General features: G+C 41.4%; 1 pseudogene; it reads left to right on the forward strand.

Moving 5' to 3' along the window:
- The first annotated feature begins 7,224 nt into the window (after positions 1-7,224).
- Positions 7,225-12,654, forward strand: LOC115193023 (3-keto-steroid reductase-like; annotated as a pseudogene).
- The last annotated feature ends 682 nt before the right edge of the window (positions 12,655-13,336 follow it).

Below are 13,336 nucleotides of genomic sequence, written 5' to 3' on the forward strand. Positions count from 1 at the left end.
CACATATTACCTTTTAACAAGGCACACCTGTTAATTGAAATGCATTCCAGGTGACTACCTCATGAAGCTGGTTGAGAGAATGCCAAGAGTGGGCAAAGGGCAAAGGCAAAGGGTGGCTATTTGAAGAATCTCAAATATAAAATAATCTTTCATTTGTTTAACACTTTTTTGGTTACTACATGTTTCCATATGTTTTATTTCATAGTTTTGATGTCTCCACTATTATTCTACAATTGAGAAAATAGTAACAATAAAGAAAAACCCTGGAATGAGTAGGTGTGTCCAAACTTGACTGGTACTTTATATATTTGGGTACTGATCAGCTTTTATTTTTGCATGGGAAAAGTTGTACATTCAGTTTTGTATTTTGTTCAACGTCTTTTGAGAGTGTCATGGAAATTCTAAAGTGAGACTGTAGATTATTTCAAACAACAACTTTATTATAAGATTTGTAAAAATGGAGCAGTCAACAATCCACTCAACATAGTCCAGAGTTGAAAGCTCAACAAACAGAGTTGGCTCTCAGCTTTTATAGAAAAGTCCAACCTCTTTGTCAATGTGGCAGTCAGCAGATGTGTGCAAACAGGTGTGGGGAACATAGTGTATAAAAGGTGTTTAGCTTGTCTGTGCAGATTAAAACAGCTGACGTTTACACCGTTGTCTGTTCCTTCCTGCAAGTTTCCACACAGAAGAGTTCCTGCAGATAGTACAAACGGGATGTCAGATACTGAGGTCGCACCCAGCTCTTATCTGTACGCCCAGACTTATGACTAAGTCACATAAGACCAGCCTGCATCAGCTAAAAAAACACTAGCATATAACAATGGACAATTCTCGAAGTAAAAACAGCATAGTATGTCTAATTTTGTAATTTTCCACGACAATAGTTGTTTGATAAAATGGCAGTTAGCTTTGTGGGAGGTGGGGTGGAGGATATGCCTTCAATAACATTACAAATGTTTGTCCTAGAGACGCCTAATCTATTCTCATTCATATATGTGACCGTTCAAATCAATCACTGTTCAAATCAGATCTGAGATAAGCTGCATTAGTGCGGGTCCATGTTCGCTCCATACTGATCAGATTATGGTGCTAATCAGGATCCAGACTGGAGGGGAGATGATGGGCCAACTGTATGTGCAGAGTAGTCTTTGAAAAGTGAAACGCAGGAAAATATGCTTCAAGAGAGAATGTTTTTTAATGGTTAGTGTGTTTGCTACCTTTATACAACGAATGTTGTTCTAAGCTATTTTTGTGTTGTATTGAAAGTGTTAAAATTGTCAGGTTTTCTGAACAAGAAACCAACTGTTTATGATGTATCTCTGTTGAAAGAGAGCGAGAGCTGAACGGCCGTTAAAGGGTTTCTGAATAGAGTTCAGGATGATAATCAGTCAGAAGGATTTCAGACAATGTCAACTGCACATGAGGACAGTTACTATAGTAGCTATCACGATTATAATGTTTTTACACCAATATCTTAAGGCTTTAGGTTTGAACCCTATGGCTTCTATATGTTATAAACCTGTCTCCAGTCTTCATACCCAACAGGCCTAGTTTTGACGTCATACTTCCTACAATCACACACAGATTCAACGTTACTCAGAGGCCTCCTCCTTCTTATTAGCAACCTTTGCCCCTGGACCTTATTATTCACATAGTGGTGTCACCTGATTGCAAACTATTAGTCATAATGCACTATATCTAGTTTATTGTCAATTATGGGCTGAGACCCAAATCAAACTCTATTCTCCTCTGATGATCTGTGTCTTGTTTTATTTCTATATTTAATTTTCTCATTTTGTTTTATGATTCTCTCCTGACCATGAACTGTGTGTATATTGCCCTGTGGGAAGTATATTTTGTACATATATTGTAGGCCAAAGATAAACATGCTAAATGGCCTGGCTGTCATTTTGTCCCCCGTTGGTTTGTTTCAGTGGTGATGATGAGGCATGCATTGATATTCTTCAGACCGAAAAGGGACCCGTTCACAGAATCCCAGTGCTTCATTGTGTATGAATGATTTATTATTGTATTATTACAGATAAGCCAGCTATAAAGAGAATGAGGCTATACTTATGTATAGTAATGAAGTTGTATAGAGGTTATTACTGTGTTATTGCACAAGGAAATTCATTGGTTTAGTTTTATTAGAAATTTGTATTCTAATGGTTTTTTGCTTATGAAAAAACAAATATTTCAGAGAAAACATCAAATTTGTCATGGTGATAATTTGTTACAGACAAAAATAAAAATGAAACCACCAAAATAATGCTTTGTCTATTGTTTAGCTTTACAATTTTTTTACATTTTTATATTTCACCTTTATTTAACCAGATAGGCAAGATGAGAAGAAGTTCTCATTTACAATTGCGACCAGGCCAAGATAAAGCAAAGCCATTTGACACATACAACAACACAGAGTTACACATGGAGTAAAACAAAAATACAGTCAATAATACAATAGAAAAATAAGTCTATATACAATATGAGCAAATGAGGTGAGATAAGGGAGGTAAAGGCAAAAAAGGCCATGGTGGCGAAGTACATACAATATAGCAAGTAAAACACTGGAATGGTAGATTTGCAGTGGAAGAAAGTGCAAAGTAGAAATAGAAATAATGGGGTGCAAGGAGCAAAAATAAATAAATAAATACAGTAGGGGAAGGGGTAGTTGTTTGGGCTAAATTATAGATGGGCTATGTACAGGTGCAGTAATCTGTGAGCTGCTCTGACAGCTGGTGCTTAAAGCTAGTGAGGGAGATAAGTGTTTCCAGTTTCAGAGATTTTTGTAGTTCGTTCCAGTCCTTGGTAGCAGAGAACTGGAAGGAGAGGCGGCCGAAGGAGGAATTGGCTTTGGGGGTGACCAGTGAGATATACCTGCTGGAGCGCTTGCTATGAGTGGGTGCTGCTATGGTGACCAGCGAGCTGAGATAAGGGGGGACTTTACCTTTTGTAGATGACCTGGAGCCAGTGGGTTTGGCGACGAGTATGAAGCGAGGGCCAGCCAACGAGAGCGTACAGGTTGCAGTGGTGGGTAGTATATGGGGCTTTGGTGACAAAACGGATGGCACTGTGATAGACTGCATCCAATTTATTGAGTAGAGTATTGGAGGCTATTTTGTAAATGACATCGCCGAAGTCGAGGATCGGTAGGATGGTCAGTTTTACGAGGGTATGTTTGGCAGCATGAGTGAAGGATGCTTTGTTGCGAAATAGGAAGCCAATTCTAGATTTAATTTTGGATTGGAGATGCTTAATGTGAGTCTGGAAAGAGAGTTTACAGTCTAACCAAACACCTAGGTATTTGTAGATGTCCACATATTCTAAGTCAGAACAGTCCAGAGTAGTGATGCTGGACGGGCGTGCAGGTGCTGGTAGCGATCGGTTGAAGAGCATACATTTAGGTTTACTTGCATTTAAGAGCAGCTGGAGGCCACGGAAGGAGAGTTGTATGGCATTGAAGCTCGTCTGGAGGTTAGTTAACACAGTGTCCAAAGAAGGGCCAGAAGTATACAGAATTGTATCGTCTGTGCAGAGGTGGATCAGAGAATCACCAGCAGCAAGAGCTACATCATTGATGTATACAGAGAAAAGAGTCAGGCCGAGAATTGAACCCTGTGGCACCCGCATAGAGACTGCCAGAGGTCCGGACAACAGGCCCTCCGATTTCACACACTGAACTCTGTCTGAGAAGTAGCTGGTGAACCAGGCGAGGCAGTCATTTGAGAAACCAAGGCTGTTGAGTCTGCCAATAAGAATGTGGTGATTGACAGAGTCGAAAGCCTTGGCCAGGTCGATGAATACAGCTGCACAGTATTGTCTCTTATCGATGGAGGTTATGATATTTGTTTAGGACCTTGAGCGTGGCTGAGGTGCACCCATGACCAGCTCGGAAACCAGATTGCATAGCGGAGAAGGTACGGTGGGATTCGAAATGATCGGTGATCTATTTGTTAACTTGGCTTTCGAAGACTTTTGAAAGGCAGGGCAGGATGGATATAGGTCTGTAACAGTTTGGGTCTAGAGTGTCTCCCCCTTTGAAGGGGGAGCTTTCCAATCTTTGGGAATCTCAGACGATACGAAAGAGAGGTTGAACAGGCTAGTAATAGGGGTTGCAACAATTTCAGCTGATAATTTTAGAAAGAGAGGGTCCAGATTGTCTAGCCCTGCTGATTTGTAGGGATTTAGATTTTTCAACTCTTTCAGAACATCAGCTATCTGGATTTGGGTGAAGCATAAATGGGGGAGGCTTGGGCAAGTTGCTGTGGGGGGTGCAGGGCTGTTGACCAGGGTAGGGGTGGCCAGGTGGAAAGCAAGGCCAGCCGTTGAAAAATGCTTATTGAAATTTTCAATTATTGTGGATTTATCGGTGATGACAGTGTTTCCTAGCCTCAGTGCAGTGGGCAGCTGGGAGGAGGTGCCCTTATTCTCCATGGACTTTACAGTGTCCCAGAACTTTTTGGAGTTTGTGCTGCAGGATGCAATTTTTTTGTTTGAAAAAGCTGGCCTTTGCTTTCCTAACTGCCTGTGTATATTGGTTCCTAACTTCCCTGAAAAGTTGCATATCGCAGGGGCTATTCAATGCTAATGCAGTGCACCACAGGATGTTTTTGTGCTGGTCAAGGGCAGTCAGATCTGGAGTGAACTACGGGCTATATCTGTTCCTGGTTCTACATTTTTTGAATGGGGCATGCTTATTTAAGATTGTGAGGAAAGCACTTTTAAAGAATAACCAGGCACCTTCTACTGACGGAATGAGGTCAATATCCTTCCAGGAAACCCGGGCCAGGTCGATTAGAAAGTGCTACGGGTGGCAACAATGTCATACTCTTTTTGACCAGACAGCATTAGATAGATACGCTACACATACTAAGACAGAGGGCTGCTGTTTCATTCACTTGGATGCTTTCTCCAGTGAGATACATACAGCCTCTTGTGAATTGAAGTACATTTATGAAACACAGAGAGACAAAATATACATTATTTAGTATGTTTTTGTGTTTTTATTATTATTTTTTAAAAATCCAGGCCTCCCTTGGTTCCATGAATAGACGCCACTGCTGAAAATGCTATATTTTTGGTTATAGAAAAATTATTTCACAGCGGTTTAGATGGTACATTGATTCTCTACAGTATACTTGCTTGTTTTGTCACATAAACTGAAATTAGGTAAACTACAGTGCATTCGGAAAGTATTCAAACCCAATTGACTTTCAACATTTTGTTATTTTACAACCTAATTCTAAAATAGATTTTTTTTTAATTCTCTCATCAATCTACACACAATAACTCACATTGACATAGCAAAAACAGGTTTTATACATTTTAGCAAATGTATAATTTTATTTTTACAGAAATACCTTATTTACATAAGTATTCAGACCCTTTGCTATGAGACTCGAAATTGAGCTCAGGTGCATCCTGTTTTCATTGATCATCCTTGAGATGTTTCTACAACTTGATTGGAGTCCACCTCTGGTACATTCAATTGATTGAACTTGATTTGGAAAGGCACACACCTGTCTAGGGTACAAAAAAATGTCTGCAGCATTGAAGGTCCCCAAGAACAAAGTGGCCTCCATCATTCTTAAATGGAATAAGTTTGGAACCACCAAGACTCTTCCTAGAGCCGGCAACTCGGCCAAACTGAGCAATCGGTGGAGAAGGGCCTTGGTCAGAGAGGTGACCAAGAACCCGATGGTCACTCTGACAGAGCTCCAGAGTTCCTCTGTGGATATGGGAGAACCTTCCAGAAGGACAACCATCTCTGCAGCACTCCACCAATCAGGCCTTTATGGTAGACTGGTCAGATGGAAGCCCCTACTCAGTAAAAGGCACATGACAGCCTGCTTGGAGTTTGCCAAAAGGCACCTAAAGGACTCAGACCATGAGAAACAAGATTCTCTGGTCTGATGAAACCAAGATTTAACTCTTTAGCCTGATTGCCAAGCGTCACGTCTGGAGGAAACCTGGCACCATCCCTACGGTGAAGTATATCCCAACCTGACAAAGCTTGAAAGGATCTGCAGAGAAGAATGGGAGAAATTCCCCAAATACATGTGTGCCTAGCTTGGAGCGTCATACCCAAAAAGACTCAAGGCTGTAATCGCTGCCAAAGGTGCTAAAACAAAGTACTGAGTAAAGAATACTTATGTAAATGTGGTATTTCATTTAAAAAAAATGTTTTAATACATTTGTTAAAAATTATTTTAAAAACTTTTTTGCTTTGTCATTATGGGGTATTGTGTGTAGATTAATGAGGGGGGGAAACAAGATTAATACATTTTATAATAAGGCTGTAACATAACAAAATGTGGAAAAAGTCAAGGGGTCTGAATACTTTACGAATGCGCTGTACTCGAACTTTAGCAACCAATTTTTGCATATTGAATCTTTAAGTTTTGACTCAAGTCCACTGCAAGTTTCTGCAGTTGCTCTTCACCAACTTCATCCTGCAGCCGTCGCCTGCGTTGTGGGAGGCTTTGTTGTGAACCAATTAGGGTGTGTTTGACCCACGCGAATGTGACCAAAGAAGTGACGGAAACAGGAACCAACTTTGTAAACACTGGGCACAGACGTCAATTCAACGTCTATTCCACGTTGGTTCAACCCCGTAATTTATTTTAAATGACGTGGAAAAAATGTTGATTCAACCAGTGTGTTCCCAGTGGGTACAGTGCATATGTATAAATGAATTAATTAATTTGAGGTGCTCTCTCTCACCAATTGATGGTACAATGTACACACATATATTTCCAGTTTGTGAGTCTGTGATATGGGGGTTGGAGATATGTTTATTTCAACATTATAAAGAACAACTTTTATAAACAATGTAACACTGCCATGTTGCACTGAGCCTTGCTGTTGGAAAACCATCTCAGTATCCGACTTTCGGCTGTCGCAGATGCACCTCCCCCGACTTCACTCCTCAACTTTCGTCTACAGTCAATTGCCTTCGCCTTACCACTCAAACGAGCCCACTGCTGTTCAAGTATGCAGAAATAAAGCTAGTATGACATGACCAGTTTTGCGTCATTTGTTGCAAAACGCATCACACAGGCTGTGAAAATTGATTGCTGACATGCAAAACATTTTGGGACTGTATCAACAGTGGACTAATGAAAATGAAACAAATACCAAAAGATAGTTATTGAATGGATTATTCCTTTAAGCGTGTATGAATCAACATTGTAGAATCTTGTAACAAATATAATGAAATGAATGACATTTTACAATGGTTTTGATTGGTGTGTATTCTCTGTTCCCTGCAGTGGTGTAGGCCTGGCGCTGTGTGAGCGTCTCCTCTCTGAGGATGGTAGTATCCAGCTATGTCTGGCCTGTAGGAACCTGCGTCGGGCCCAGGCCGCCTGCTCCGCCCTGCTGACCTCTCACCCCGATGCCCAGGTGGCCCTGCTACAGCTGGACACCAGCAGCATCTCCTCGGTCCTCACCGCCGCCCATGACGTCAAACTGTAGGTAGGTAGGTAGGTAGGTAGGTAGGTAGGTAGGTAGGTAGGTATGACGGTAATCTCATCACCCAGAACCAAATCAGCTACTCAGATGTCATGGCCCATGGGATTAGTATGACAAAGGTGGTTCTGTGAACTATTACTACAGTACCACATAGGGATGAGTGGTTATGTTGTAGTGGAGACGCTTCACGTGATGAGTAAGACTTGTGACCTGTAGACTTGTGTTTGTTACCTAAGCTAATTGCTAGTCTTTAGCGCAGTTGGCTAACAAAGTATTGTGGCGTGTATGTGTGTCTTCCAGGTATAACCGGTTGGACTACCTCTACCTGAATGCTGGCATCATGCCCAACCCACAGCTGGATGTCAAGGCCTTCTGTATGGGACTATTCTCCAGGTACAGCTCCACAGGGTTTTGTCCGAACTAAGACCCAGCTACAGTCGAAACGTCTGAGTTATTTTGGGAGCATACTGTAGGCGTCTACTAGTGTGTGGATGTATTTTGTGTTTTCACTATTGTTTGCTCAAATCCACCACATGGGGAACGTTTCTTTCCGGTGAGTCAATACTACATGTGGTTACGTAAGTGATGTATTTGATGCAGCAAAGTCATCAGCATGTTTGCCACGGGGGCGGGTATTCTGACCCAGAAGGATAACATCACCACAGACTACAGGAAATGTTTGCCACTAACCTCTTTGGTCACTTCCTACTGGTGAGAGAAGTGCGGCTTATTAATGGTGATTAAATTTCACTTCCTTAAGTTAGAAAATACATTTTACCAAGACTAAAATGATTATTCATATTCTGAATCATTCAGTAGGGTCTTTCTCTAACATATTAACATTATATCCAAAAAGTCTGATTTTGTAACCTAATACATTCGATAACAAGCGCCGAGCTCTGTTGACATAGCGGTGCAGGTTTCTCATAACAACTTTTTAAGATTTTACATTTTGTGGTCGTTGTCTTGAATGTTGTTTCCGCCGGTGGCAGAAAGCAAAATTAGCATGACACGAGCTGAATTAAATGTAAAATATTTTACCCATTGGTCAAAATATGTATTTTTGATTAGACACGCTAATTAATATAACATTAATATACACTACCGGTCAAAAGTTTTAGAATACGTACTCATTCAAGGGTCTTTCTTTATTTTTACTATTGTCTACATTGTTGAATAATAGTGAAGACATCAAAACTATGAAATAACATATGGAATTATGCAGTAACCAAAAAAAGTGTTAAACAAATCAAAATATGTTTTATATTTGAGATTCTTCAAATAGCCACCCTTTGCCTTGATGACAGCTTTGCACACGCTTGGCATTCTCTCAACCGGCTTCACCTGGAATGCTTTTCCAACAGTCTTGAAGGAGTTCCCACATATGCTGAGCACTTGTTAGCTGCTTTTCCTTCACTCTGCGGTCCGACTCATCCCAAACCATCTCAATTGGATTGAGGTCGGGTGATTGTGGAGGCCAGGTCATCTGATGCAGCACTCCATCACTCTCCTTCTGTCACAGATTATGTCGTGGTGTTGTAGAGAGGACCAAAATGCAGCAGAGTTGTGGATACTCATTTTCTTTTAATGAGACACACGCAAAGCATCCACAGTGAAAAAAACAATAAATGATACTCACGACAGGCAGTCTTACATGCATACAAAAACGCAGTGCAAGAACAACTACCCACAACCCCAAAGAAAAACACACACCACTATATAGAACTCCCAATCAAAGGCAACTCAACACACCTGCCTTCAATTGGGAGTCTAATCACCAACACAAACCCCTTAACATACAAAAAAGCTGCCACATCCTGACCCAAAACTGATACCATACCTCCCTCTGCTGGTCAGGACGTGACACCTTCTTGGTAAAATAGCCCTTACGCAACCTTACGGTATGGTATGTTGGGTCATTGTCCTGTTGAAAAACTAATTATATTCTCACTAAGCCCAAACCAGATGGGATGGCGTATCGCTGCAGAATGCTGTGGTAGCCAAGCTGATTAAACGTGCCTTGAATTCTAAATAAATCACAGACAGTGTCACCAGCAAAGCACCCCACACCATAACACCTCCTCCTCCATGCTTTACGGTGGGAAATACACATGTTGAGATCATCCGTTCACCCACACGTCTTCGTTACAGCACCAAACATTTCCTTAACCCCATTAGGTCCCTTACCCTCTGTTGTCGCCTCTGTCATCTGACCCTGTGTTGTCCCCTGTATGGCCAGGTGAGGGAGCTTCTACCGGTGCTGTGCCAGGCCAACCACACCTCCCAGGTGATCTGGACTAGCTCTAGTAACGCCCAGTGCTCAGCCTTCAGCCTGAAGGGCCTTCAGCACCAGACAGGCACTGAGCCCTACAACTCCTCCAAATATGCATCAGACCTCCTCAGTCTGGCTCTCAACACACACCTCAACATGAAGGTCAGCCACAACGCACTAATGTGTAGAATGGGTCAGCCATATTTTAGTAAGCGCTGAGTGGGTCATTTAAGCTTTTTGGAGGATAAATTGGCATGGATGTTGTTAGGCCCGAGACGATCTTATCCCTTGCTTGCTAGCTAGCCAACTACGGCTAACAGTGCAGACAGAATAACAACAGTAGCTGCATTTGTTTTAAGTTGTTTTCTAGTGACATTTATTTGGATACAACAATGAGCTAATGACGAACAATTTCGCCTGGCATAGGAAATGTGCTCTCTCGTTTGGACACCGTTGTTCAGAGGAGCTAGCCAACAACACAGCTAACACAATAACTTTAAACTGAAGCTGGAAAGACTGCAAACTAGCTGCACTTCGTTTCACCTTTTTTCAATTGACATTTCTTTGTAGATATCCATAAAAATGACTGGCTGAGAACCGCTGCCTGCCTCTCTCTCTCGTCCCGACCCCCGACCCCTACACGTTCATTACTATGGGACAGTTGGAGATGGAATTTGAATATTGAAACATGAAACAATGTTGCAAATGTCGGAGAGACAGACAGCGAGGTTTATACAAATCTACAAATCTCTGCTGTTGAAAACTAAATGTTAGTCTAAAAGAAATGTGACATAATGTCTAGATTATTTTTAAAGTGGAGATCAAGTTTATAACTTCCCTGCCTGGGCTGATGAGACAAAGGATTGCGCAGTCAGATGGAACAGAGTAAATAGGCATTTTAACGTCATAGATTTAGCCGGTGGCAATTTGTGGAATAGACACCGGCTGGAATGCACTTTTAACCAATCAGAATTCAGGATTAGACCCACCCGTTGTATAAACTTTATTAATTTGTGTTTCCTCCAGGGCCTGTACTCATCAGTGATCTGTCCAGGCTTTGCGATGACCAACCTGACCTATGGTATCCTGCCTTCCTTCCCCAAACTCCTCTGGAACCTGCTCATGCCCATCCTCTGGCTGGTGTGTGTGTCTGTGTGAGCGATAATAGGATTTGTTAAAGGAACATTTTATCATTAGTCCCACAAAATTGTGCATGTCAACATCCAATATTTTAAGATATATTGCTTTCAGTCTCCTGATTCCCAAAGTCAAGCAATATCACATTTTCATGATGATGCGTCTGATCCCTCTTGCTCATTTCAACAGATCAGAATCTTTACAAACACATTCACCCTGACCCCTGCAATGGAGCAGAGGCTCTGGAATTTTCCACAGATAACATGACATCACTGGTATGTACTAGCACCAAAAAATTATTGTACCTCTCACAGTGAACCATGGAAACATATTACCTTTCTGTATTGATAGTACACACAGTATTATCACTAGATTATTGGTTGTTAGATGCTCTGCATTTGTTGTGACTTAATAAAATCTAGTTTTAAGAGTTTGATTCATCTGTGCCTCTTTTCATTGTGCAGTTCTGGCTGTTTATGCAAAAACCTGAGTCGCTGGATCCTTGGACTAAATACCAGTCTAACCTTAGGTCTGGGAAACAACTACACACAACCTCGCAAGGTATACAAACCACAGATCCATGAAATCCAGACTGACTCTAAAACAGGAGTGATACTGTACACGTAAAACATTGGAAGCCATCTCCACAGTTATTTGAATCTGTGACATCACATGTTCATCACATATTTGGATTGTGGGGTTTTTGAACACATTACCAGCCTGTATTTTTTTGTACCAATCTACCAACCAAGCAAGATATCAATTTCAATCATATCAGCGTGGTTAAGTATTTATATTAATTTGGCTGATTATATTTAAGCAATAAGGCCCGAGGGGGTGTGGTATATGGCCAATATACGACAGCTAAGGGCTGTTCTTATGTACGACGCATCGCGGAGTGCCTGGATACAGCCCTTAGCTGTGGTATATTGGCCATATACCACAAACTCCCGAGTTGCCTTATTGCTATTATAAACTGGTTACCAACGTAATTAGAGCAGTAAAAATAAATGTTTTGTCATACCCGTGGTTTACGGTCTGATATACCACGGCTGTCAGCCAATCAGCATTCAGGGCTCGAACCACCCAGTTTATAATACTCTAGATAATTTTGAAGTGGTGTAATGTAACTATAGATGAATATTGGATCCGTCCAAATTATGAAATATTAAGTAATTACTCTATCTGACAGATGAAAGGACTTCCGTTTCTATTCTTGTCAAATCCACTCTGACATGCCATCAGTCCCCTGCTGTGTCTGATCGCCTCTCTGTTCCCTTCACAGATGGATACTGATGGGGACATGTCCGAGGCCCTGTATGATAAACTACTGGAACTGGAAGACAAAGTACACAGGAAACTGAAGGAGGAAAAGAAGGGTATTGAGCTCCTCCACAGTAGCCTGATTGAAGGAACAGTGGATGGGACATAACTCCCATCTAATGGACTGAGACTCCTGTCCTGCAGACGACTGAGACGCGAGAAAGTATCTCTTCTGATTGTCACTATTTCATTGATGGAAGTGATGAATTCTGTGTCCTTATTTGCCTACATTGGGAGGCCTCACAGACAATGAGTGCTGCTGGTATTAGGTTCTGATTTGATTGCCACCGTGTCACTCATTGATGCTGCTACTAATGTATTGTGTCTGTATTGCATGTGTTGTCAGACCTCACAAGGAATTCCACAAACACATTTGAAAGTATGTGTATTATTTGATGTGTCAAATAATGTAATAACATTCCAATAAACCATATGGCTTTAATTAACATGTCTGCATCACTGATAGCCCTGAATGACTTTGTGGATTCAAAGTGGTAGACCTACACTGTAATGTCATCAATTAAGTGTAATGATTTTGTTCATTTTAATCAGCATATAGGGAGGCCTACTGTAAATGCATGATCCACTATACATAATTGTTTCCCTGGCTTGCTTGTTTTTTTTGTGCTGTGATAACAAGCAATCAAAAGGTTTCACCAGACATTGAAATAAAACCAAAACTGCATATAGCCTACTCACAACATAGCCTACACAAAACATAGAAATATTCACAAGATATACCATCACTGGCTGAATAATGCCTAGTGCTAATCAATCCAAATTGCGCCAAAATTGATTGCTGGCTTCACATAAGTCTGGTGTGGTCCCATCGTTAGGAGGCTGTCAGCAGTACTCTCAGCCCGAATGTTAACATAGGTGGTCTGTGTGATTCTGGCCTCTGAGGTGTCCTCACGGTGCGTGTGGTAGTATATCTGCGCCGGGGGAGGGTGGGCACACACCCTGCAGCTGTCGTCCTCTGCCGGTGTCTGTAAGCATAGCTTCCTCGCTGAGTTTCAGGTTGCAGAATGCCCAAACCATCAGTTGTGTAAAGTACTTAAGTAAAAATATTTTAAAGTACTACTTAAGTAGCTTTGGGGGTTATCTGTACTTTACTATTTATATTTTTGA

Source organism: Salmo trutta, chromosome 4 (genome assembly GCF_901001165.1).
Source record: "Salmo trutta chromosome 4, fSalTru1.1, whole genome shotgun sequence".
Lineage (NCBI taxonomy): Eukaryota > Metazoa > Chordata > Actinopteri > Salmoniformes > Salmonidae > Salmo > Salmo trutta.